Source organism: Spermophilus citellus (genome assembly GCF_964194105.1).
Source record: "Spermophilus citellus genome assembly, chromosome: 14".
NCBI lineage: Eukaryota > Metazoa > Chordata > Mammalia > Rodentia > Sciuridae > Spermophilus > Spermophilus citellus.
In genome coordinates, this window is record NC_138194.1 from 94,957,057 (window position 1) to 94,981,467 (window position 24,411).

A 24,411-nucleotide genomic window follows, 5' to 3' on the forward strand; every position below is an offset into this window, starting at 1 on the left:
TGGCTTTTTCTATTTTCTTCCCTGTCCCTCTGCCGCAGTCCGGCTGCAGCAAAATAACTAGGGGGGTGACGAACAACTTGTGTAGATTGATACAGCAGGAGTGGGAGCCGTTTATTGTAGGACAGGAATGGTATTTATACATTCCACACAGCTTATATAATTAACATAAACTAGATACATCAGTCAACCAATCAGGAATCTCCACACTTAAAGGCTCGCTGGCGTGACTTCACAAACCACTCCCTCTGGCATTTTGCCAGGCGCCATCCTGACTTGTTTACAGACCCTAACATCCCTCAGCTTTCTTCTTCAGGAGCTGACGTTTTTGGTCTGTATTAGGCTGGGAATCCTGGGGAAAAAGGGGAAGAGGATATGGAGCAGAAAAATCATTCATAACAACTTACAGTTTTTTTTTTAATTTGTGTCTTTTGGATGTACATGATGGTGAGAATCACAAAAGAACAGTGGAGGGAAGGGAACAGGGCTGGGAGGAAGGGAAGGCAAGGGGAAATATTGAGGACTGAAATAGAAAAAAATAACATTTCATGCTTTTATATGATTATGTCACAGTATATTGTATTGTCATGTACAACTAAAAAGAACCAATAAAAAATAAAACAAAAAGTAGGGTGGCTTCAATCAAACCATGTTATATGCGTGTATGGAAATGTCACAACGAAAATCATTAATTTGCACCACTGATGTGTTCTAATAATTGAATAAACATGTATATATACATATAGATATATATAAGACATTCATAGAGTGGCCTACTGTACCATGACTCCAGTGCACTCGGGTCCTCCTTGGTGGAACTCAAGTCTTATTTCTAACTCAAGAAAAGATCTCACATTTTCTGCTTCTTTGAATCTCCTTTCCCATTATCTTATTACTCGGCATCAAGATCTCCTTGCCACACTCTCAAATTAGACTTCTTGAATTCACATTAGACTCCTTTTGTATAGCTTTCTTGGGAAGAAAAGTGGGAATATTCTGGAAGGGTGTGGATGTATGGAAGAAAGGATTGACATAGTGTAAATTTCCTTATTTTTATGGCCTTAACCCAAGGGTAGGTGGCAGTTCATACAGAGTGGGGTGGACGAAATGCCAAGAGGAAGTCCAGGAGCTCCAGAGAAGCAAAAAAGTACAGCTGCTGCAAAGTGAGCCCCAAATCCTACAGAGAACCCGTGCAAGGGAGCCTCCAATTCTTGTATAAACTGTTCCCTGAGCCTCACATGAACAGGGTAGACAGCAAACAACTGAGTTAAGGATAAAATAACCCAAATAAAATGAACTGAATTGAAGCCCAAAAGACAAAGTCCATAGGAATGTAAGGTTATCCAGAGTCTGAACCATACAGCGTTCACAATGTCCTGAACACAATACCAAATTACGGGACATCAGACTAAATATTAAAATGTGACTCTTTCTTAAGGTTGTTCAGTCATATATGTACATAAAGTAATGATGTCTATTTCATTCTACTATCTTTCTAACCCTCCATCCCCCTCCTTCACTCCCCTTTATCTAAAGTAATTCTATTCTTCCCTAGGACCCCCTGCCCTTATTGTGAATTAACATCTGCATATCAGAGGAAACATTTGGCCTTTGATTTTTTGGGGTTGGCTTATTTCACTTAGCATGATATTCTCCATCTCCATCCATTTACCAGCAAATGCCTTAATTTCATTCTTCTCTAAAGCTGAGTAATATTCTATCTCATCTATCTATCTATCTATCTATCTATCTATCTATCTATCTATATCACATTTTCTTTATTCATCTGTTGAAGGGCACATAGGTTGGTTCCATAGCTTAGCTATTGTGAATTGAGATGCTAAAACATTGATGTGGCTGCATCACTGTAATATGCTGATTTTAAGTCTTTTGTGTATAAACCAAGGAGTGGGATAGTTGGGTCAAATGGTGGTTCCATTCCAAGTTTTCTGAGAAATCTCCATATTGCTTTCCAGAGTGGTTGCACCAAGACATTCTCAAATTATACTAATATAAAAAGTTTAAAAGTCAAAACAAAACAAAGTTTGTTATTTTGTATAAATACCAGATTAAAGAAAAAAGCATTACTAGAGATAAATAGGCTCACTACGTGATGATAAAAAGTTTAATTCACCAGGTAGATAAAAATTCTAAATTTAAACATATTTAACTACAGAGCCTCAAAAGTACAAACTTTACCAACATAGTGGTCTATTTGAACACAATTTTGAGCAGTTAATATGTCATGCAGATAGAAAAATCTTCAAAGAAATAATTTCAATAGTTCCCACAACAATCTTGAAATGAAACATAGTGTCTAACAATTAGTACAAACTTTTAGGCAGTATTGTAAATTGCAAAATATTTTTTTTTTACATCAGAGCCTGAAGCTAACCTCAGCACATTTCAAAGAATTAGTATTATGTAAACTTGGCCAGTAATCATAGTGAAACCAACTTAAAAAGCAAGATAAAAAGATAACTAGAGAAATCCCATATGCTTAGAAATTAAAAGAAATTTAAATACCTCATGGATTTAAAAATATATTATAATGAAAAATTTATGTAGCCAAAGAATGTTGAAAATACCACAGAACAAAACTCAGTAAGTAGTCCACATAGAGGAATTTATAGTTCTAAATGCTTCATTTTTTAAAAAAGCTTGAAAACAAATGTGTTACCATTCAACTGAAGGATTTAGCCAAACCTAATTAAACACAGAACAGAGTAAATTCAAAGTATATGTAGAAGGAAAAAAATAATATAAGAACAGTAAGCCATGAATTAAAAATCAAATGACAGTAAGGAAGAGGATCAGCAAAGTTAATAGTTTACTCTTTGAAGACTAATAAAACAGAAATAATTCTTACAAGCTTAATAAAGAGAGAAGATACAAGTAAACAATATTAAGAATAAAAAATTGACAGAGATATTTCAGAAATCAGTAGATAATAAAATATACTATGAACTTTAATGCTAATAAGATCTTTAAATGAAATTGAGATATTTCTAAAAATACATCTTTACCAAAATTAACTCAAGAAGAAAGGAGAAATTTCAAATAAGTGTGATCATAATTAAAATTCTTTATATGAAGAAAGTAACAAGCCTCAATGGCTTCATCGGAGTACTCTACAAACAACTGTGGAATGATTTATATCTTTCCTCTCTTCCAGAGACTAGAAAAGAGAGAGCAGTTCAGTCTATAAGACTTGTATAACCTTAGTACCCAAACTTATGTAGCTGATCTAAAAAGGTAGATAACAGGTGAATCTCACTCATGAATATAAAGGGGGATTCTTACAAAGAATAAAGCCAATTGAAGCCATCAATGTATAGAAAAGCTAATTCAACTTGACTATGCTGTATTTTTCTAGGAATTGGAGCATATTAAAATATTAAAACATTATCAAATCAACTATTATAATTTGCATATTTACAGCTTTAAATAAAACCATGATCATTCCATTAATGTGGGGGAAAGCATTAATAAAATAAATCCATACAACTGAATAGAATATTAAGAAAAATCCCAAAGGGCTAACATTCGCTATCACTGCACGTGCACAGAATCACTCAGTAAGGTACTGGATAATTCTTGGAATAGAGGCTAAAGTCTTAGTTTCTAATCACTAGCTTTTGTATTTTGTGTAAATGCATGCACTGCCTGCTAAAATACATAGATTTTAAATAGATAAACTTGTTGTTGAAAAAAAAGAACAAAACAACTCCCTGTCATGACAATAAAGACTGATTGATCCTCTTCCAACTCATTTTGCACATCCTCCCTCTTTCTCTCCTACCCATTTTGTATCCACCAATCAAATTTACTATTTGTTCCTTCATTGAATCTTCCCATCTCTATGCCATTCAAGTGCCATTCGTTCTGCTTGAACCCCCTTCTCAATACTTCTTACCTTGCAGCTTCCTCTCTATTCTGGGATTTATTACAGTTTCCTGAGAGATGCTCTCAGATCACTGTTATAAAAGTCATGAACTTTCGTGATACTCACTGTTTTTGCACCCTGTTCATTTATCACATAATTATATACATATTTGCATACTTGCTTCACTGATGTGTGCTCCCACATTGGAATTTTAGTTCTTTCTACACAGAGATGATTATTGTTGATATCCATTGGTTAGCAGCTAGGTGATAAATGCTCAGCCCTGTGCCTATGAATTGCTCAGCACTTCAGTGCTAGGTAGTTGATAAATGAATAAAAAAATGAATGGCTTTTCTGCATACCACTAATCATCATTTACCAGATTTGATAAACAGTGGTCTTACAACAGCAATGGTAACGTAAAACAATAAAGAATATCTTCATCAGCAATAAAATCAAATGTATGAGAGCTAGAAAAGAGGGAAAGTACACAAATTCACAAAATACAGACACAATTGTTAACCATGTAAGGCCTACCCAACTTGCTTTACAGCTTTAAAATTATAATTAAGATCCCTTGTAGAATCTTCATTTGCAACTTGAAAGATGATTTAAAAGAATAACTGAAAGGATAGGTGAGCTATCATATCAAATGCTTTCTTTTAAAAGGGACTAGAGTGCTTCTTGCTCAAAGTGTCAAGGCCTTCATGCCGCCATAATTAAAACTCTACATCAATAGAGAAAAACGCCACTGAAAAAATAATGGAATAAATGCAGAGTGCACAGTAGAGAAAAAGATGATTGAGATCGTAATGAGTTTGTGTCTGATATATATAGCTCAAAACTTAATGGAAAAAAAGAATTGCTCATAAAAGGATAATTGGTGAACTATTGGAAAAATATTTGATTATCATCTCATACTGTATGCCAAAATGAATGCCTACAGATTAGAGTGAAATGTAGAAAATGAGGCTACAAAAAAGGTGCGGAAACAATAGACGGACATATTGCTTTTCTCAAAGCAGAAAAGTGTGGGTGATGAGAAATTATGAGAAAGAATTGCTTTTTAAAATGAAAACAATCCAATAGTTGGATGCTATGGAATTCTTTATTACAATATGTTTGGAAAACAAATTAGTGGCACTTTGCAAAATTTTACTCATTTCTTTTGATTCAGTGACCCAGCTTTCTAAGATTTATTTTTAGGAAATCATCAAATGCAAGATTGGAAGTTTCTGTTAAGCGTTGTCCATTGCAGTGTTATTTATGATAATGGAAAATAAATGGAAACTGCATTACTTTAGCAGCTAGTGAAATGGCTGAATAAACTGTGTTCTGTATGATAAGTGGATATAAAATAGCATTTAAAGATATTTAATGGCATGAGCTACTCTGATGTATTAAGTAAAATGTAATATTGTGAACTATATACACAGATACATATCTATATACACAGATACATACACAGATACATTTGCACATATGCTTACACACACACACATACACACATATGAGAATTTATGTTTGTGTGTATATTCTTTTATATATATTCAAGAATCTCTTCTTTTATTTCAAGAATTAGAATTACATTGAATTTATAGATTTGTTTGTATGTGTGTGTGTGTGTGTGTGTGTGTATATAATAGGAAGAATAGATTACTCAGATAAACTCACTAGTGACATAAGATGTCCAGATTTAGAAGAACCCTCAGGCAGGGAGCCTTGCAGTGGGGCCTTGTGCTTCCTAGAAGCACCTGCAGATTGCAAAAGTGGTGCCTGCATGTCTAAGAAGCAGAGCAGAGCAGTCCTGTCTCTAAAGCCAGGCGAAGAAACACTAAGGTCCATGCCCAATGAGGAGAGCAGAGCCCAGAATCAGTCTCCTTTTCACTGGTGCATTATAATTGTACTTTATGGTGGGATTCATTATGCCACATTTCTACACACACATAATTTAATTAATCTCATTCCTCTGTACCTTCCCTTTGCTTTCACCTACCCCCAGCCCCTTGCTGTATTCTCTTTATCTCCTTTCTATTGATTTTTAAATTTGTGCATTATAATTGTATATAAAAGTGGGAATTTTCTTGTTGTGTATTTTCCATGGATGTAGCATATTTTGGTGGATTTAATTCCCCAGGACTTCCGCATGACCTTTTTCTACTTCCCTCCTTCTTGGTCTCCTTCCTGTACACTACTGGTCTTCTATTTTTATGAGATACTCTCCATTTTAAAATTTGTCTCCTTTTTTTTTTTTCATAAGGTTCCACATAGGAAAGAAAGTATTCAACCTTGACTTTCTGAGTCTGGCTTATTTCGCTTAGCTTGATATTCTCCAGTTCCATCCATTTACCAACAATAAAAATTTTCTTTTTCTTTATGGCTAAGTAAAACTCCATTGTGTATATGTACCATATTTTATTTATTCTTTCATATGTTAAGGGTACCTGGGATGGTTTTACAACTTGGCTATTGTAAATTGCACAGCTATACATGTTGAAGTGTCTATGTCACTATAGTATGTTAATTTTAATTATTTTGGATAAATACCAAGAAGTGGGACAGCTGGATCATGTGGTGGTTCCATTCCTAGTCTTTTAAGGAATGTCCATACTTATTTCTAAAGCAGGTGTATAATTTGTAGTCCCACCAATGATGTGTAAGTGTACCTTTCCCACAGCATCTTTATCAGCAATAATTGTTATTTGTACTCTTGATTGCCATTCTAACTTTAGTGAAATGAAATCTAAGTGTAGTTTTATTTGCATTTCCCTGATTGCTAAAAGTGTTGAACATTTTTTCCTATATTTGTTGGCCATCTGTATTTTTTTGGTCATTTCCCCATTTTTCAATTGGGTTATTTGTTTTTCTGGTGTTGAAGTTTCTTGAGTTCTTTATATATGCTAGATACTAATACCCTCAGAAGAGTCACACAATACCTGATCTCAAATTATACTACAGAGCTATAATAACAAAACAGCATGATATTGTCATATACATGGACATGAAGAACAATGGAATAAAATAGAAGACAGAAACAAATCCATGTAAATATAGTCATTTGATCCTCAACAAAAGTTCTAAAAATATACGTTGGAGAAAAGATAACTTTTTAAACAAATGATGCTGGGAAAACTGCAAATCCATATGCAGAAGGCTGAAACTAAATCTCTTTCACCCTGCACAAAAATGAACTCAAAATGGATCAAAAACCTAGAAATTAGACCAGAACACTGGAATTTCCAGATGAAAGCAGGGTCAATATTCCAACCTAATTGCTCAGACACCATCTTCCTTAAGACTCCTAAAGCTCAAGAAATTAAACCAAGAATCAATAAGAGGGATCAAATTTAAAAGCATGTGGCAAAGGAAACAAGAGCATGAAGAGAGAGCCTACATAGTGGGATTCTTTGTTAGTAATTAACCTCACAAATAATGTTTTTCATTTTAATATCAAGTATCTAGGAATACCTTACATATTCAATTATTATTGTTATTTTTATTTTACTAAATGTGATGAAGGAAGTATTATTACATTAGGGTAGTTGCAGATCTGTGGTTCCAAGATGTGGTAAGTTGTGTTTTAAAATTATTTGTACTTTGTAATCCCTCCAACCTAACTCTATCTAGATCCCTTCTCTATCTATCTCTGTAAGCTAGCTCTGACCCCATGCTGATATGCATGTGAAATGAGAAATTGATCAATATCCTTATACACTTTTAAACTAGATTTGAGAATATTTTTTAGCTCCTAACTTCTATTAACATATGCATTCAAATTTATTTATGGAACAAGATTAATGTGTCATGAAGTTTTTGAACTGGTAGTTTGCAAAGCAAAGTCCTGCTCAGACCTGCTTTCATTCTAGAGGTAGGAGAAGGAATATTTAATACACAGTGTTGGTGGTGTATGTGTGATAATTGCTCTGAAGAAAAGAGAGGAGGGGGTAAAATGATGGAGAAAGGATGGGGGAGCTAATTGATAGGGAGTTCAGAAAAGACCTCTATTATGAGAAGGACTTCAGAAAAGACTTGGAAGATGTGAGAGTACCATGAGGATATTGGAGAACATTCCATGCAGAAAGATCAGAATGTGCAATGATTCCGAGGCAAGAGAAGCAAGAAACCCACTCAAGACCAGCATGAATCCTGTGGCTGAATCAGAGAGGAGAGGGAAAGTGGGTGAACACTCTTTGGAGGTGAGCTCTGAAGGGTTGTGAAGGAACTGGGGGTCTAATGGCTATAATAAAAATGTTAACTTTTCTTCCTGTGAAATGGGAACAGAAAGTCCCTTGGAACCCTGAATAGTGGGGAAATGTGAACTATCACTCATGTTTTCAAGGTCACACTGGCTGGGGTGGTGACAGCAAACTGCAGTTGGGGAGGATGGAGCCAGGGAGGCAAACTGGAGGCCACTCCAAATCTCAGGAAAACCTACTTTGACTTGGGCCATGGTGGTGGGAGGTAATTGTGCAGGTGGTGATACAGGACAAAACCTGGAATATATATCTCAAAGGAAGAGATAACAGGACAGAGTGATGGACTTCTTGTGTACTAGGAGAAAAAGAGAAGACAAAGAGGATCCCCCAGCAAGTTAATTACTCTGATGCACCTGAGGATCAGCTGGGAGTTAAAAATGCAGGTCCCCATGGCCCTACTTGGACCTGCTGAACGAAAGTCTCCAGGGGTGACAGCTTGGGATCTTTATTTCTGGAAAGTTCTCAAGTCAGTCTACCCCATTGGGCCCCCAGTATGACCTAAGGGAATCTCTGCTTTGTGAAAATGACCTGAAGATCAAAGATAACATTGAATTCTGATCTCCTTTTTATTTATCCATCAGTCTTCCTAAATTTTGAATTCTTTAAGGGCAGAGACTGTGGCTGCATCTCTCAGCAGAGGGTCTGGCAGCTGTGTCTTTTCCTGAGGTGTAGTCTGAGCTGTAATATTTTTCCTTTTTTTTTTTTTTTTGGATAAGTGATGCATTATAGTTGCTCTTCCTCCAGGTTCTTCGCAAAGATCAGAAATTGTTCAAGTCTTCTGTACTTATGTTACTTTTTGAAGAATGTTTGGGTTTTGTATTTTCTATACAGTGAAGTGGGGTTAGGAAGTCAACTCTGGAACAAGACCACGTGGGCCTCAAATCCCATCTCTACCACTAGCCCATGGGATGGGCCTCAAATCCCATCTCTACCACTAGCCCATGGGATGGGCCTCAAATCCCATCTCTACCACTAGCCCATGGGATGGGCCTCAAATCCCATCTCTACCACTAGCCCATGGGATGGGCCTCAAATCCCATCTCTACTACTGGCTCATGGGGTGACCGAGGCACCTGGCAGTGCAGCCCAGTGGTTAAGAATTTGGCCTGCCAATTATTCTTACTTGTGATGTGCACTTGGCCCCTGAAATTTTCTTGCCAGTTAAAGGGGAATACCTTCCTCAAAATGTTTCCAGAAAGCAATTAACAAAAGGCCTATAATTCAATAATTGCTCAATATTGACCATAGTGGTTGTTGTCGTTAATGTTGCTTTTGATTGATATGTAATAATTATACATATTTATGGGGTAACATTGTGAATGTTTTGAAATACATTGTCTAAAGATCAAATCATAATAATTATCATATCTATCACCTTAAACATTTATCATTTGTCTGTGGAAAGAATATTTAAAATCCTTTTCTCTAGGATTTTTGTTATATAACACATTATTAACTGTGGCCACCTTATGGTACAGTAGAACAGTAGACCTCATTTCTTCTCTTCAACTAACATCATTCCAGTTGACGCATCTCTCCCTATTTTTTCTCTCCCCTACTCTTTTTAGTTTCCAGTAACCACTATTCTGTGAACTTTTATGAGAGAAACTGTTTTAGATTCTGCAGATGAGTGAGATCAGGTGGTATTTACCTTCCTTTGCCTAACTTACTTTATTTAACATAATACCCTCCAGGTTCATTTATGTTATTACAAATGACAGGACTTGATCTTTTATGGCTTAATAGCATTCCATTGTGCACACAGACCACATTTTATTTTTCCATTCATCCACTGATGGGCACTTGGGTTGGTTCCCTGACTTGGCTGCAGTAATAGTACTGCAGTACACACAGTGTAGATGTCTCTTCACCATATTGATTTGACTTCCTTTGAATATATGTCCATTATTGAGGTGCTGAGTCATACGGTGGTTCTATTTAAATTTTTTGTAGCATCCAGACTGTTCTCCAAGTCAGCCATACTAATTTGTATTCCCACCAACACTGTGCTTGGGCTCACTTCTCTCCACATCCTCACCGACCCTTGCTAACTTTGATCTTTTTTGATAATTGGTTATTTCAACTGGAATGAGGGGGAATCTCATTGTGGTTTTGATTTGCATTTTCCTGATAAGATGCCATTGGTCATTACTGGTTTGGGTGTCTCTAATGTCTCTATAGTGGCCATTGAAGGGTTTCACAGCTACAGGGTCAGGTTTTAGAGAGGTCACGTGGGACGCAGCGTGGGGAATAGTCCTGACCCAGGTTAAACTTATTAAGGATTCAGTGAGGAAAGGGAAGGACAGAGCCAGAGGAGACACAGGACTTGCCACAGTCCAGGAGCATCAGAAATGGGCCCTGCCAACATCCTCTGCCAGGTTGTGGGCTCTCCCAGCAGCTGTTAGCTCTGTGGCCCTGCTTCCTGCCTGCCCTTTATAAATAGTACACACCCAGTTGGAAAAAGAAGTATAAATAGCACGTAATGAAATTTGAAAAACAACAGACAATAAAGTTGTGAACTTAAGTGAAAAGCTAAGAAAAGAGGAGAAAAACAATAGGCAGGCCACACTGAGCTGGCCAGACATGCGCAATGAAAGGGCAGGTGGCAGCCTCCAGGGACAGCATGGGCGCAGGGATGACACCCCGAAAAGTGACAGAACAGGGGTGGCTGTGAGCTCTCAAGAGATAACCAAAAGAGGGAATTAAAAAAAAAAAACAGAATAAAAGGAGTAAGAGAATGAAGATAAAGGGTTTTTTAAAATGGGTTTTTAATACCTAACACATTGAAGAGGAAGTAAAAATGTGAAAGGCTAAAAATAGGAAAGCCTGGAGTTGAGGAGAAAGAAAAGAAGTGATTAAACCCTGTAAAAAAAAAAAAAAAAAAAAAAAAAAACCAAGGTAAAAAACGAAGAGATTTTTTTAAAAAAAATATGAGATATATAATAAGTGGTAGCACAAATTCTAAAAATAAACTATACTAATGCAAAACAATTTAAGACAGTAACCTGTTTTCAACGTCGGCGTGACCATATTCAGAGACATGGACAAAACTGCAGCCATTGTCAGATGACTCCACCAGAAACTCTGGCCTGCCTCGTCACAAGGGGACTCAAGGGGAGCTGTGTGTACTCCAGTTGTGTTCTGGACACTGTGCTTTGACCTTTCCACTTGCTATTTTAATGGACAGCTCAGTAACAAGCCCTCCAGGTCTTATTAGATCCTTTTTACGAAAAAGTGAGATTCAGAGGGTTAGATGACGGCTCAAGGTCACAGAGCGAGGAAGTGGTAATTGGGTGGCCAACTGCCCTGGCTTCCCTGGAGAACAGGACTTTCTTTCAAAACCTAGACAGGACTTTCCCCCTGTGCTCTCCCCCAGGGGTCCATAGACTGCAGGCCAACCTAGTCAGCTATGGCCTGCGTCTGTGGAACCGGTGAGCGTGATGTTTATATTTGTAAAGAAATGAGGGGGAAGCAGCACATGGAGCAAAGAGCACAGATGAAGGGAGAGAAGGGGAAGAGGAAGGGGGAGAGGGGACCTACCTGCCTGGTTGGCAAAGCCTAAAAGAATTATTTATTTACTCTCAAGCCTTTTGCATAAAAAAAAAATCTTGTTGACTCCTGCTTCCAGATCATTCTGGAATAACTGCACAGAAAGAAAGTGGATCCTTTTGGCCTTCACATTGTCAGGAGTCTTGAGGGAGCAGAATGTGTGTAGTTGGAGGTCATCGAAAGGAAACGGGCTGCTGGTGACACCTGTTCATCCACCTGTCAGAGGTGAAAAACTTGGAGCATCTTGGGAATTCACTAGAACACAAGCTTTCTGGTTGGTCATCCTCAGGCCACAGTGCCTCATCAAGGCTGTGGTGCCCTTAGCCTTGTCTCAGAACTTCACCTGAGTCCGTTTCACATGCTCCTTTAAGTCTGTATCCACAGGATCCCTGGACAATGTGGGTCCCAAGCCCTCACACACTTCCAGTCCTTTCCAATTTGACTCCTTTTCCTTAAAACACCTCCTTGCCCCACGCCCACCCCTGCTTCCCTGGCATTTTTCAAGATGAAGCAGAAGTCACTGCAAGGTTCCTCCCCGAAAGCCCCCTGTCCTTCAGCCTGTCACTCTCATTTTCTGTCCGTGAACCCTAATCATCCTGCCTCGCAGCTCCTGTCAGGCCCCAGGTCTGTGTCTGCCAGCCCCTGCTGCATCCCCGCGCTTGACACACTACAGTCATTCAGTAAACGCTTCTTGACAGCCCAACCTCTGCAGTTGTCCACAGGAGCAGCCGGGAAATTGGGTGAGAGTCACTGAAGAGGCACGAGTGACCCCTGTGTGTTCATGTCTATAAGAAAGGATATTTCTCAAGGGAAAATCAGATGTCTTTATTGAGAAACTGATTTCCTAGGCAGGGGGGATTTTTCAAATTTATTTACTCTGGAAAAATCATGAGAGTTTTCCCTACAATTTTTATTAATCAAGTTCTGTTACCCACGAAAGGTCTATATACATAGGGCAGAACACTAGACCTTAGCTTTTTCCTTTCACAAATAGAACAAGAAATCTTGGGAAGTTAACATTTTCACATGACTGTGCTCCCCAAAGGTGGTTTAATGGGTGGAGCATATCCTGGGTCACCAAGAAGGGTGGCCAAGGTTGAGAAATGAGGAAGGAAATTCATAACAAATAGCAACAATAATTAGTTCTCTTGCCTGTCCTGTTCAGATTTTCATGAGAAATTTTAGAACATATGGTTTCTGAAAGATTGTGATAATGTCCCCAGAAAGGTATGGGTGGGTTTCAAGGCCAGATGATAACTTTAATTTCATGAGGAAACTGCTCTTTTAAAACCATTTTTGACCCATGTTTAAAATGGGTAAATATATGATGTGCTTTATTTCTTTCTTAGATGAAAGAGGAAATAAACAGTGTCATGTTCAACAAAAATAAAATCCCTCATGGGAAGCTGCACTGGGAGACAGTGGGTACATCCAGTGAGAGAATGTGTGAGCAGTAGAAAGCACAGGATATTTGGGGTAGAAATATCTTCCTTGAGTTGATCAATTAAACTCTTTAAAATAATGCTAAGTGAAGTGAGCCAATCCCCCCAAAACAAATGCCAAATGTTTTCTCTGATATAAGGAGGCTGATTCATAGCACAGTAGGGAGGGGGAGCATGGGAGGAATAGAGGAACTCTAGATAAAACAGAGGGGTGGGAGGGGAAGGGAGGGGGCATGGGGTTAGAAATGATGGTGGAATGTGGTGGACATTATTATCCAAAGTCCATGTATGAAGACACGAATTGGTGTGAATATACTTTGTATACAACCAGAGATAGGAAAAATTGTGCTCTATATGTGTAATAAGAATTGTAATGCATCCCCTCTGTCATAAATAAATAAATAAATAAAACATTATTGCACTTGCTATCAGAATATTAATGGCTCAGATAGGAAATCAGGGGCCTTCATACACTACGTCAGGATTGTGCTTTTGATTTTTATCACAAGAGCTAGATCTGCCAGCCTCTCAACACTGTGCACAGGCCCAGGGCAGGTTCCAGTCTTATAGTAATGCTTCTCAAGGAGGGGGTGTCTGCACACGGAAGGACACTGGAAGCACCCTGGGACATTTTGGCCAGTCATGCTGCCATACATGTTACACAACTCAAAATGGGCCTTTCTCTTCTATGAGAAAATTTTCTGGTTCCAAACATCAATGATTTAGAGATTGAGATTGAGAAACCCTCTCCTGGTGCTTGCCGGTGCATAGTAAAGGCTCAGTCTAGGATAACTGGGTAGATGGTAGGTATGCAGCTTACTTTTCAAAACTTGGTTTGTCTGAAAAACATAGCAATTCTCTTTTAAACATTTTCAAATTTCCAACTCTGTCATGTGTGTGTGTGTGTGTGTGTGTAAATGTGACTTTGAAGCTACCATCCACCTGCACACTAGGAGTACAAATGGGACCAGGTCAGAGGATATATTGCCCTCAAGTAGTTGGAGTCTGGTGGGGAAGACAATTAAACATGCACTTACCACCAGGAGGGTGAGTGGTAGGCTGGCGATGCACCAAGGCCGCCAGTGACTGTCATGTGAACAGCTAATGTTATTGAGCATCTGTTGTGTTGCAGGCACTGCTCCAAACACTGAACCTACATATCCTCATTTAATTCACTCAGTAATTCAATGAAATAAGTGCTACTGTTATCAGGGCCACGATGGGAACTGTTGTTCAATCAGAATGGTTTTGACAGCAAGGGATTGATGCTCAATGTTAGCTGTTCACATGACAGGCAGGCCTTCATGTGTCTCTAGCCTAATGCTCACCTTCCTCCGAGGTAAAGGAAAGAGCCATCTGTAATAACTCTGTGAGAGGTGAAACTTAAACCTCAAATACACTGAAGAAGCAGGAATGCACAGTAACCCTGATCTCTGATGTATGGTAAAGAAAACTAAAGTGGGTAGTTAGTTTGGCTAAATACCCTGCCTCAGTTCACCCCTCTCTAGGTGGAAAGGCCAGTCATGGAACTCAGCCCATCAGTCTTCGGAGCACAACCTCCTAAGTACTAACTGCTCTGTACTATAAAGATGGTGCAGACCAGTGGGGTCTGCAGAGGATGGTCCAGGAAGGCTGAACAATGAGTAGGAGTTAGGAAAGCAGTGATGGGGAAGGAGTGTTTTGAATAAGAAGGGCAAGGAAAAGCAGGGAGCAGGTAAGGAGGTGGCATTGCTGGGAAATAAGATAGTGAGGCTGGAGGAGAAAGCAGAGAGAAGCAGGCAAGTGAGGCATTCGCTACACCTGGCACTCACATGAGAGTGCTACCATCGCATCAAACCACCACTGCAACCCACAAAGTGTGACTTCACCAGTTTCTAGGGATAAGAAAATGAGTCTCAGATGTCCATCCTAACTTGCCCCCAAATTATACACTTGACCGTGGAGCTGGGAGAGTGTCTGATTCCAACATCCATTCTGAGTCACTGTATCCAAACCTTAACTTCAGAGTATTTGGATCCCATTATTTTAGGACTCAAAAACATACCTTTGAACACTCCAGCTAGAGTTTCATCACCAAAGAAACCTTATCAACATCAATACTAATAAATTCAGTTTTAGAGGAAAATATTTTTTCTATGGGCTTCAGTCCATATCTCAACTCGACTATTTTGCAAATAAGACTGAGACCCAGGACCAGAGATGTGCTGGCAGATTTGCATGGGGTATTGGAGGAAGAACCTGTATTTGAACTTGAGTTTTGTAAGGTGACAGTTTATGATACAGTGGGATTTTCACGTGTGTGTGTGTGTGTGTGTGTGTGTGTGTTTAGGTTGTATGTATTTTCAATTAAAGGTTTGGGTTTCGGGGGAGAGAGACAGAAGGAGAGAAGGAGAAGAGGAAGATGAATAGAGAAGAGGAGAGGAGGGGAGGGAACAGGTAGGCATGGGAGGGGGTGAAGCACTATGTAAATTATCTGAGCAATGCTGTCTGCTCGTGAGCGTTTGACATGAATGAGGTGCTGAGGATGTGCAGTCTGCTTCAGCCCTGGGGACTGCAATGGTGTGCTCCCTCCACTGGAGTCAGTGTGCCTCTGGGCTTAATGCTGCTTCTTTTTTCGACATCATGGTTCCTAAACATAAGCCAACTGCTTCAGTAGTAGCTCAAACATACTGGAGGAAGACTTGGCTGTGCTGGATTTGTTGAGATATGATCCACTGATTTTACTGATTTTTGAGTGCATTTAAGGGGATGTTTGAAAGCAAGGATTTTGACTCAGCTGTTAGTTTTAAAACCTCACCCCAGTGAAGCTTGATCCCAAAGTAGTATAGGTTCTACCAAGTAGCAAAGCAGAATACGTGTCCAAGTTCTTTAATGACAGGTATAGCAAAAAATGTGGAAGTGAGTGAAAGAGGCAGATATTGGAGAAGCCACAGTCTTTCATGCCTCTAATCTTTGGAAGATGCACACAGACCCTGGCAGTGCAGTTAGCGATGGGAGGTGCGTGGTACATATTTGTTGAGTAGAATAGTGAATGAGTGACCTGTAAGTTGCTAGCTGTCAGGAAAGAATCTGGAGCCCCCTCTGAAAAGCCTCCTCATGTGAATGAGGACATTTTTAACACAGCTTTAGAAATAAAGTCTATAAATATTCACAGTCAGGCAAATCAGATATGTTTTGAAGACCAGAGTAGACACTGATTCAATTCTCTTCCCTCTTTATCTAAGGCCTGTCAGACATCGCATCTAGCATCTAAAGTGCACTATGCATGGAGCTGGAAGGAGCAAAGGGCCTGATGGGACGGGGCCTGAAATGATTGTTCCCCTGCAAGATGAACCCTCTCAGGTCACAGGCAGGTCGTGGACAAAACTACTTGCTTTGCTGCAGTCTAAGTTCCTGAAACACAGGGTGTGGAACTGAGGGAGACCTGCGTTGGGCCCCTGGAAGAGTGCTTCATCTAAGGTTAGATTTGATCATCTCAGGAAGACTAGACATTGGGGTCTGGAGGCAGATGCAGAGTGTGGTTTGGGAGAATACTATAGGTACCCCCAGTACTATTGTGTCTGACTAAGAAACCTTCTGTACAGCAGTGGGTGTGTGTGGGGGGGGACAGCATAAAGCTGTGGGATCCACTGGTTACATCATCTGCTCCTCCTCCAGAAGCTGAGTCCCCGAGAGAAATCATATGCCCCTAGGAAGGCACAGGGGAACAGCCATGTTGTAGTCACTCTCTGACAACAGAGGCCACCCTCCAGGACACACTGGATACTTTAAACCAAAGGCCTCTACATGGCACTCTGCCTCCATTAGGAACAATACCTGAGTCTGGAAAACAAGGGGTGGAGCAGGAGTGACCTCACCATGACCCCTCACTGACCCCTTGGAGATCCTGAAATTTTGGAACCTTAGAAATTCAGGTTGCCAAGACTGAAAGTTTTCATCAAGTGAGACAGCAATTCCAATTGAACTAGAAACTTGACTCTCGCCTGAGCTTGCTGGGCTGTTTATGATCAGTGATGAGCAGACAGGAAAAGCCACCTTCTGCTAAGGAGTGTGACCCTGGCTTGAGAAAGGCATGAAAGCTCAGCCCCTCGGGGCTTGGAGTCTACCCACCAGATAGGCCATCAAGAACAACAGAGGCCCTCACTGAGGGTGAGGGGAATCTAGTCTATAAAGAATGGGAAGGAGACAGTTGGGATCCCAATACACCACCATAGCAGTAAGGATTAATTGATCCCATTAGATTTCCCCTGGTGAACTTCTCCAAAGAGAGGCCCACGAGAATCACAGAGGGCCAGCTCTCAGAACTTGTGTGAAGTGGATCCTAATGCAGAAGGGGTGGACTGTGTAAGACCCTATGATGAACTATCAATCCCCCTGCAGGAATGATGGGCACATCTTCCTGGGATTACTTCTGTCAGACACCCTCAGCTGTCCGCTCCTGTGGAGATCGCCTCTGCTAAAGTGGACCTTCTCATCCAAATTCATACTCCAAGACTAATAAACATGGAGATATAAAGGTTCAGAAATATGATTCAGAATATTCCAGGAAGATATCCCCAGCTTCAGAACTGCTCCTAGAACTGAGGTCTCTGTTCAGATTACACCAAAGATCACTGTGTCTCTTTTTTTCCTGCTTCCATCTCTTCCCTTCCAAGTGACACTGATCCCAATAGCACCCCTTAATAAATCCCCAACATGGGAAGCTCCCCTTCCAAGTCTGTTTTTCAGAAGATCTAACTTCTAACTAACAGCTCTTTCTTACTTTTATTAACATAGTTGGCCTGAAATATTTGTTGAATGAATGTATTTGGAGAAGGAATTATTCAATGAGTGAATTTAATTGATACCATCCAGACCATTAGCTGGATGATGCTGATGCTGACAGTCTCAGAACTAAGTTTCCTTGTTTCTTCATTCATGTTAGAACGTCAGATCTAGGCACTTAGATTCCAGTGGCAAAGAAGACAACTAAGGTTCCTTCTCTATGAAACGTCCTGTGAGGACTTTAACTTAGGTCCAGCAATCAGGGAAAAACTCTCTGGGGATGAAATATTTGGAGGAAACCTGAACAAAGAGAGAAAATAAAAAGGAGCCAAGTGGAGGAAAGGCAGGAGGGTGATCTCACAGTGACTGGAGTAAGGGCCGGGGGAGAGAAATAGGCTGCCATGCTCATGCCTGCATTCTGGCCTGAAGCTCTTGGGTTGAGCTGCTTCAAAATCATGGTGAAAAGCACTGTAGATTTCCTCAGAAAATGATTTTTTTTCCTACCAATCTCTCTCTTCCTGAGGCCCCTGCACCCAGTGATTGCGCAAACCGAATTACCTTGTCTTTGCCAATCTTCCCTCTCCCCTCCTTCTTGCTGTGAGCAGATGGTGGTGTCAGGAGGTGGTAGCAGCAGCTCCCAAGGAAGTTTTTGGTGCAAGCATGAAGGATGTGTGGTGCGATGTGATGGTTACTATGGCAATTTTTATTGGGTAATTGGGTTTGAAGAAACATTTTGATTCATCGTTAATTACAGAGTTAAAAATAGCAACTTGACGGGAGCTTGTTTTCTCTTAAAACATACCTGCTGTTCAAGGCTGACAAAGGACAGTGTGCGCCAAAAGTTGGAGCACTTCCCAAGTCACCTGGGGCATGATCCTGACTCCTGCAAAGGGTACCTATCTTCTCTGATTAACTTTACAAAAAAGGTGTGCTTATTATTACAAGGAAATGTCATATTGGCCTAAGAGATGAAAAAATGGTTTACTAGGTTCAAACTGGATACCCCTGTCCATAAAGAAGGTAACTTCTTATGGAATAACTTCAGGAGAATTCTCAGTTGAATAATTTTACAGGTTGGATGGGATCCAGTCATTTTGCAACACTTTTTCTCTGATGAGTACAGAAAGTAGCATGTTTTAAAAGTGAAGACTCAGCCAGGGACTAGCCTTGGCTAACAGCTATAGCAGGGAATCAACACAAGAAAATCTATCAACAAGGGTTTATTGTACCTTGCTTTTTCAAGTTTACTCATCTGATGTTTGAATCCAATAAAATGTTCTTCCAAAATTTAAGTGCATGGGACTTATGAGTAAGTGCAAAGTGTTTGGGTCCATGATGCTGAGCTATATACCTTGTGACACATTAGGTAGTAGAAATATCGTGGAAACTAGGACATCAAATGTCTTCACCCCACAGTGACTCATACCTAACACCATCCTGTTCATCATTTTTAAAATAAATATGCTCATTCTAGATTTGAATGCTAATTCTTCCACTTATCACAGTTGAGCCTATATTGCCAATTTTTTTTAAAGAGCGGGATAATTAGTAACTATTTTCCAGGATTGCCATGGGATGAAAAGAGGTTGCACATGACATAGCACCATGGTGCCTGCTACTCTAGCTTAGTAGTTCAGAGATCTGCTTTTGGATTCTGGGTTTGGATTCTGGATCTGCCTTTTCTTACTTGTGGGAAGATAGAGAATTCACTTATCCTCTCTAAGCCATTGCCTTGATATGTTAACCAGGGATACTACTGTCCCCTACTTCACAGGTTGTTGTGATTGAGTGAAGTAATTACCTAGAGCCCATAGCAGATAATGAGCATTCAGTACCCACTAGCTCTTGCTATCAATGGAATTTCTTTCTCTTTCTTGTCTACACCTCTGTTCCTTTAATGTGGGATTATGTGTCATAATTAATTTTTCTGGACTTCATAGGTATTTTGACAATGTCTTTTATTGTGCAAATTGCAACACTTTTCAGAGCAGAGATAGGTATAAATCTGGAGTGTGCTGGTAGACTGTGACGTGTGGTCATTCTACCCATGACACATAGGATTGGGAAAATAATGTAAGTCTTCACACTATTCTTGGGAAATCGATTGACTAAAAGCAGTCTTTTCAATTCAGGCACAGCTCTAGACTCTGCAGATGGGTCAGTCAATAAAAGAGGCTAAATCCTTCCTTTGCCTTATGAGGAGACAAAAAATAATAAAGAAAAAATGATAGTAGTTTCAGTGCGTTGTTGAATAGTGCTATGGGGGAAAAATGAAGCTAATTAAGAGGAGAAAGAAATGACAGGAGAAAGGAGTCCCTATTTCATATGGGTTGGCCAGAGAAGATTTCTCTGATTTAGTTATATTTTAGCAGAGACTCAAAGAAGGTGAGAAAGCTATGCTGGCATCTGAAGGTGTAACAGGGGTATATTCCATTATCAAGAGCCACTTGCAACCACTACCTTGATAAAAGTGAGTGGTACAGAGAGTGAAAGAGAGGCTGTACACAGATGGACTTCCACAGAGACTTGAAAGGCCTATTTTCTTCCCAAGAATTTTAGCTGTTTGATCTGTAAACAATTAACAGCTTTCTTCAGTGTTGCCATTCTAAAAATTATAGTTGTATTTACTAAGTTTCTCCTAGATGCCCAGTACTTCATTGAAAAAAATAACTTTCTTATTTCTTATAGTAACAGATCAGTATGCAAGTTGTAAGTTATTATACCCCACTTTTCAGCGGAGAGATATGAAGCTCAGAGAGACAAAAAAACTTGATCTATGCACATGGCTAGGTGGTGGGGCTTAGCCTGAAATGCACAACCTGCTGATGTGAATGTCCAGCTGGTCATGTGGAATTGGCATATGTGCTAGGCATTGTCATTGGGCCTGAAGACAAGGCAGTAGTTAGAGAATCAAGGCCTCTACCCCCATGAGGTTTCCTTTGAAGGTCTTCCCTGAAGATGGCATTTAACCTAAAACCTAGGTAAGACGTCCATGTGTAGCCGCTAAGAGTGATAGGAAACATCATAGCAGTTGTTGATGGAGATCAGTTTCTTCACCTGTCACTCAACAAGTATTTCCTAGGTCCCTGCCAGGTGTCAGGCACTTTTGTAGACACCAGGAAAAAAAATGGATGTAATTTTTTTTTTCATCTCTGTGCTTGCCTTGCTAAAGGGGGCAAATAAGTTATTTGTAGTGATGAAAGATAAACAAATGATCTCCTTTTAAAATCAGAGTGAGTTAAAGGGGTGAGGAATGTGGAGTGGTGGGGGGGATGGAATGTGAGGGAGAGATTATGAATTTAAATTAGATGGTCAAGGGGGAGTGCTCACTGGGTGGGTGACTTTCCAGCCCAAACAAGAGTGAATTACACAGGTGTCTGGGGAAAGGACATTCCAGGCAGAGGGAACAGGATAACCTGTGTAAGGAATTTCTGAGAAAGAGGTGAGACAGAAGTAGAGTGAGCAAGACAGAAAGTAGGAGACAGCGCAGAAGAAGGTGCAGGTCTAGAGGTCTGTGGACCACTTCACAGAGACTGGCTTGAGCCAGCGTGGAATGGGGAGTCTTGCTGGGGTCAGAGCGGAGGACTCTGACTTCCTTCATTCCAGGACTTACCCCTCCAAGCAGACTGGCCTGGGAGGGGCAGGCGCTGGGCCTGACAGCCATCATGTCACTGCCTCTTGAATTTGCTGGTCTCAGCCTGACAGTTAATTTCCTTGGCCCCTCAGAGTGATAGAAATGGTGGCAGAGATGTATGCCATGTGAAAGAAGGAGATGATCATGGCAGAACTGCAGCCTGCTTAGTGTTTGGATGCTAAGAAGCCGTTTGGGCCCTTGCTTCCTGTCTGATAGGCAGCTGGGCTAGTGACGTGCCCTCTATATCCATGTTATTATACCACTGGCACATTAACTATCAGGACACTGAAATCGAAATTGTATTACAAATGCCAAGCATATATATATTGGTATGAGTGCTGTGTGTGGGTCATTTGGAATAAATGTTGGTTTGAGGAAAAAAATTGGACTTTGAAATACATGTTCTCTTTCAAAGTGTAATCAAAATAGTGACTCAATGTAGTTCCGATACCGCCTCATGTAGTTATTATTATTTTTAAAGGTCAAAGAGAATGTTTCAAGAAAGAGAGGTAGTTCTTTTCTTTTTAAACCCTTTCTGGTAAAATACTCCTTCTTAAATGAGTGATGTTTATATTCAACATATTCTTTAAGCTCTCAGTCAAGTGATGTGGACATATTAGTTAAAAATACCAAAGACATACATTTTTATTAGCTAGGCTCTCTCCTAGTACTTGGCCCAGAGTCTATTGCCAACCTTTTCATGGGTTGGCCTTGATACTCTTCTGTTCATTCATTCAATAAAAATCCAAGGAACACCAGATATGTGCTAGGCATTGTCCTTGGGACTGAAGACAAGGCAGTAATTAGAGAATCAAGGGCTCTACCTTCATGAAACTTCCACTGCACACTGCATTCAGACACATAAAGCTAATGGATTAGCCACTGTTCTGGGACTTTATCTGTATCATCTGTGCTTATTCTTATTTTTCTTTATAAGATTAATATACTAATTATTCCCCTTTTAGAGGTGAAATAACTGAGGCTTATGGAGGCTGAATAACTTGCCAGCCATACAGCTAATGTGTGCTGGTCTTGGGATCAAAACCCAAGCACTCTGGCTCCAGAGTGTGCATTTGCAATCATTTTGCCAAACAATCATCTTCTATTTGGGAAGAAACAGAGGAGTGTAAATTTCCTGAAGATTAGAATGTAGTTAAGGGCACAAATATGGGCGTCTAATATTTTTCTAATAATGGAGATCTAACTTTATAACCACATAATTTTGTTGGCATTTCTAAATCTTATCTTTGAATTTCCAGTTCATCTGTTGCCTCCTTGGTGTTCCCACTCAGAACTAATGACACCTTCTTTCTGGCTTAAAATAGTATAGAAATGTCAGGGATACTGCAGAGATGAGGAAAAGGGGGAGAAGAAGGGATAACGGTATGGAAAGGATGGCCAAGTTGATACTAATAAAAATGGAGATCTTCCATGAGTTAGGCAGGGAAGACCTGGGCTTTTGTGGTGGAGTCTAGCAGCAGTCCACATCATGTCAACAGCAAGCCTAGTTTTCTGCAAGTACAGTTGTCACATAAGGCAAAGAGCCACCTGGCATACAGTAAGTTCCACATCATTGGAATATTCAAACAAAATTAGGACAAAAGTGTTTAGAAAATGGCCCTGATTTCAATCCCCAGCACTGCCAAAAAAATGTTTGAAAAATTTCAAAATCAAGCATATTAACCCATATTTACTTTTTAATGTTGTGCATTACCCTTCTTAGTCTTATTGAAAAAATGGAGAGGATAAATGAGTGATGGTGTTTACTTAAAGATCCTTCTATACCTAGATAGGTAAATAAATGAAATATGTCTATATTTATCTGTGTATTTATGTATCTATTCACCTCTCTGTATCTATACCAAATCCAGTATTAGTGTCAACTTCCTCTTCATGAGATTAACAGTCCAGACTCTTATATGGTAATTCATTATTACTAAGAATCAGCATAAGAAATAAGCAATAAGATGAGAACAATTATGCTTAATAAAATTGTTGTTTGCCACTTTAAATGATGCCATCTATTTAAAGATGTGGAAACCACAAGTATTTTTTACCAGAACATAAGCTATTAAAAGAAGCGCATCACCCTGGCACAATGATTTTTGTGTAGGATCATTGGAGTTACAATTTGGCAGATTCATTAGGTCATCTTCTCTTGGTAAAATTCCTGTTAAGCTGCTGGTACTAAAAATATTTTATGTGCAATTTTTAGCCTTACCCAAGATTTGAGCCAGAGAGAAAGATCTAGAAGCCTGGTAGAAGCCCTAACCAGAAGGCCTATCCAACTCAGGTTTATCTCACCTTCTTGGGTATTAACATTCAATGGTCCTACATATCAGCCACCTTGAATATTCCCACTCATCTACTCTTAAATATTTGTCAAACATGGGATGCTGAGAATATTTCAGTGAGCAAGCAAACCTGACCCACTCCCTTTCATCATTGCATTCACCATGCAGTGGGAAAGATGGACTTGGAGCAAATAAGTGTCCTCAACAATAGCTAGAGAGATGGGGTAGGGGTCCTTCCTAAGAAAAGTATAGGGGATTTGAAAATGTAATTAAGTTATGACTTGAAAAGAGAGCAGAGGAAACTTCCTTGAGAAAGATTTCTTGAGCAAAGAATGAGGAAGGAACATCTTGGGCAGAGAAGGAATAGAAACTCAGACAACTGAGGTGCAGAAGAAGTAGGTCTTTGGAGGAGCTGAGTGGAACTTGTGACTGGAGGAAAGAAAGTGAGTTGAAGAATGGCACCCCCATCTGACAGGGAGAGGGGCCAGGGGTGCGCCCCAGGAAAGAGTTCAGCCTCTGTCATAAGAACAATTGGAAGTTACTGACATTTGCTAGAGGATTCTAAGCCACCATTAGAGGAAGAATCTCA

General features: G+C 39.8%; 1 protein-coding gene across 3 annotated transcripts in view; it reads right to left on the reverse strand.

The window, feature by feature from the left end:
• Positions 1–24,411, reverse strand: part of ADCY8 (adenylate cyclase 8) — a gene marked incomplete at its 3' end in the record, with an annotated part of 230,432 nt that overhangs the window by 185,566 nt on the left and 20,455 nt on the right. The window lies entirely within an intron of this gene.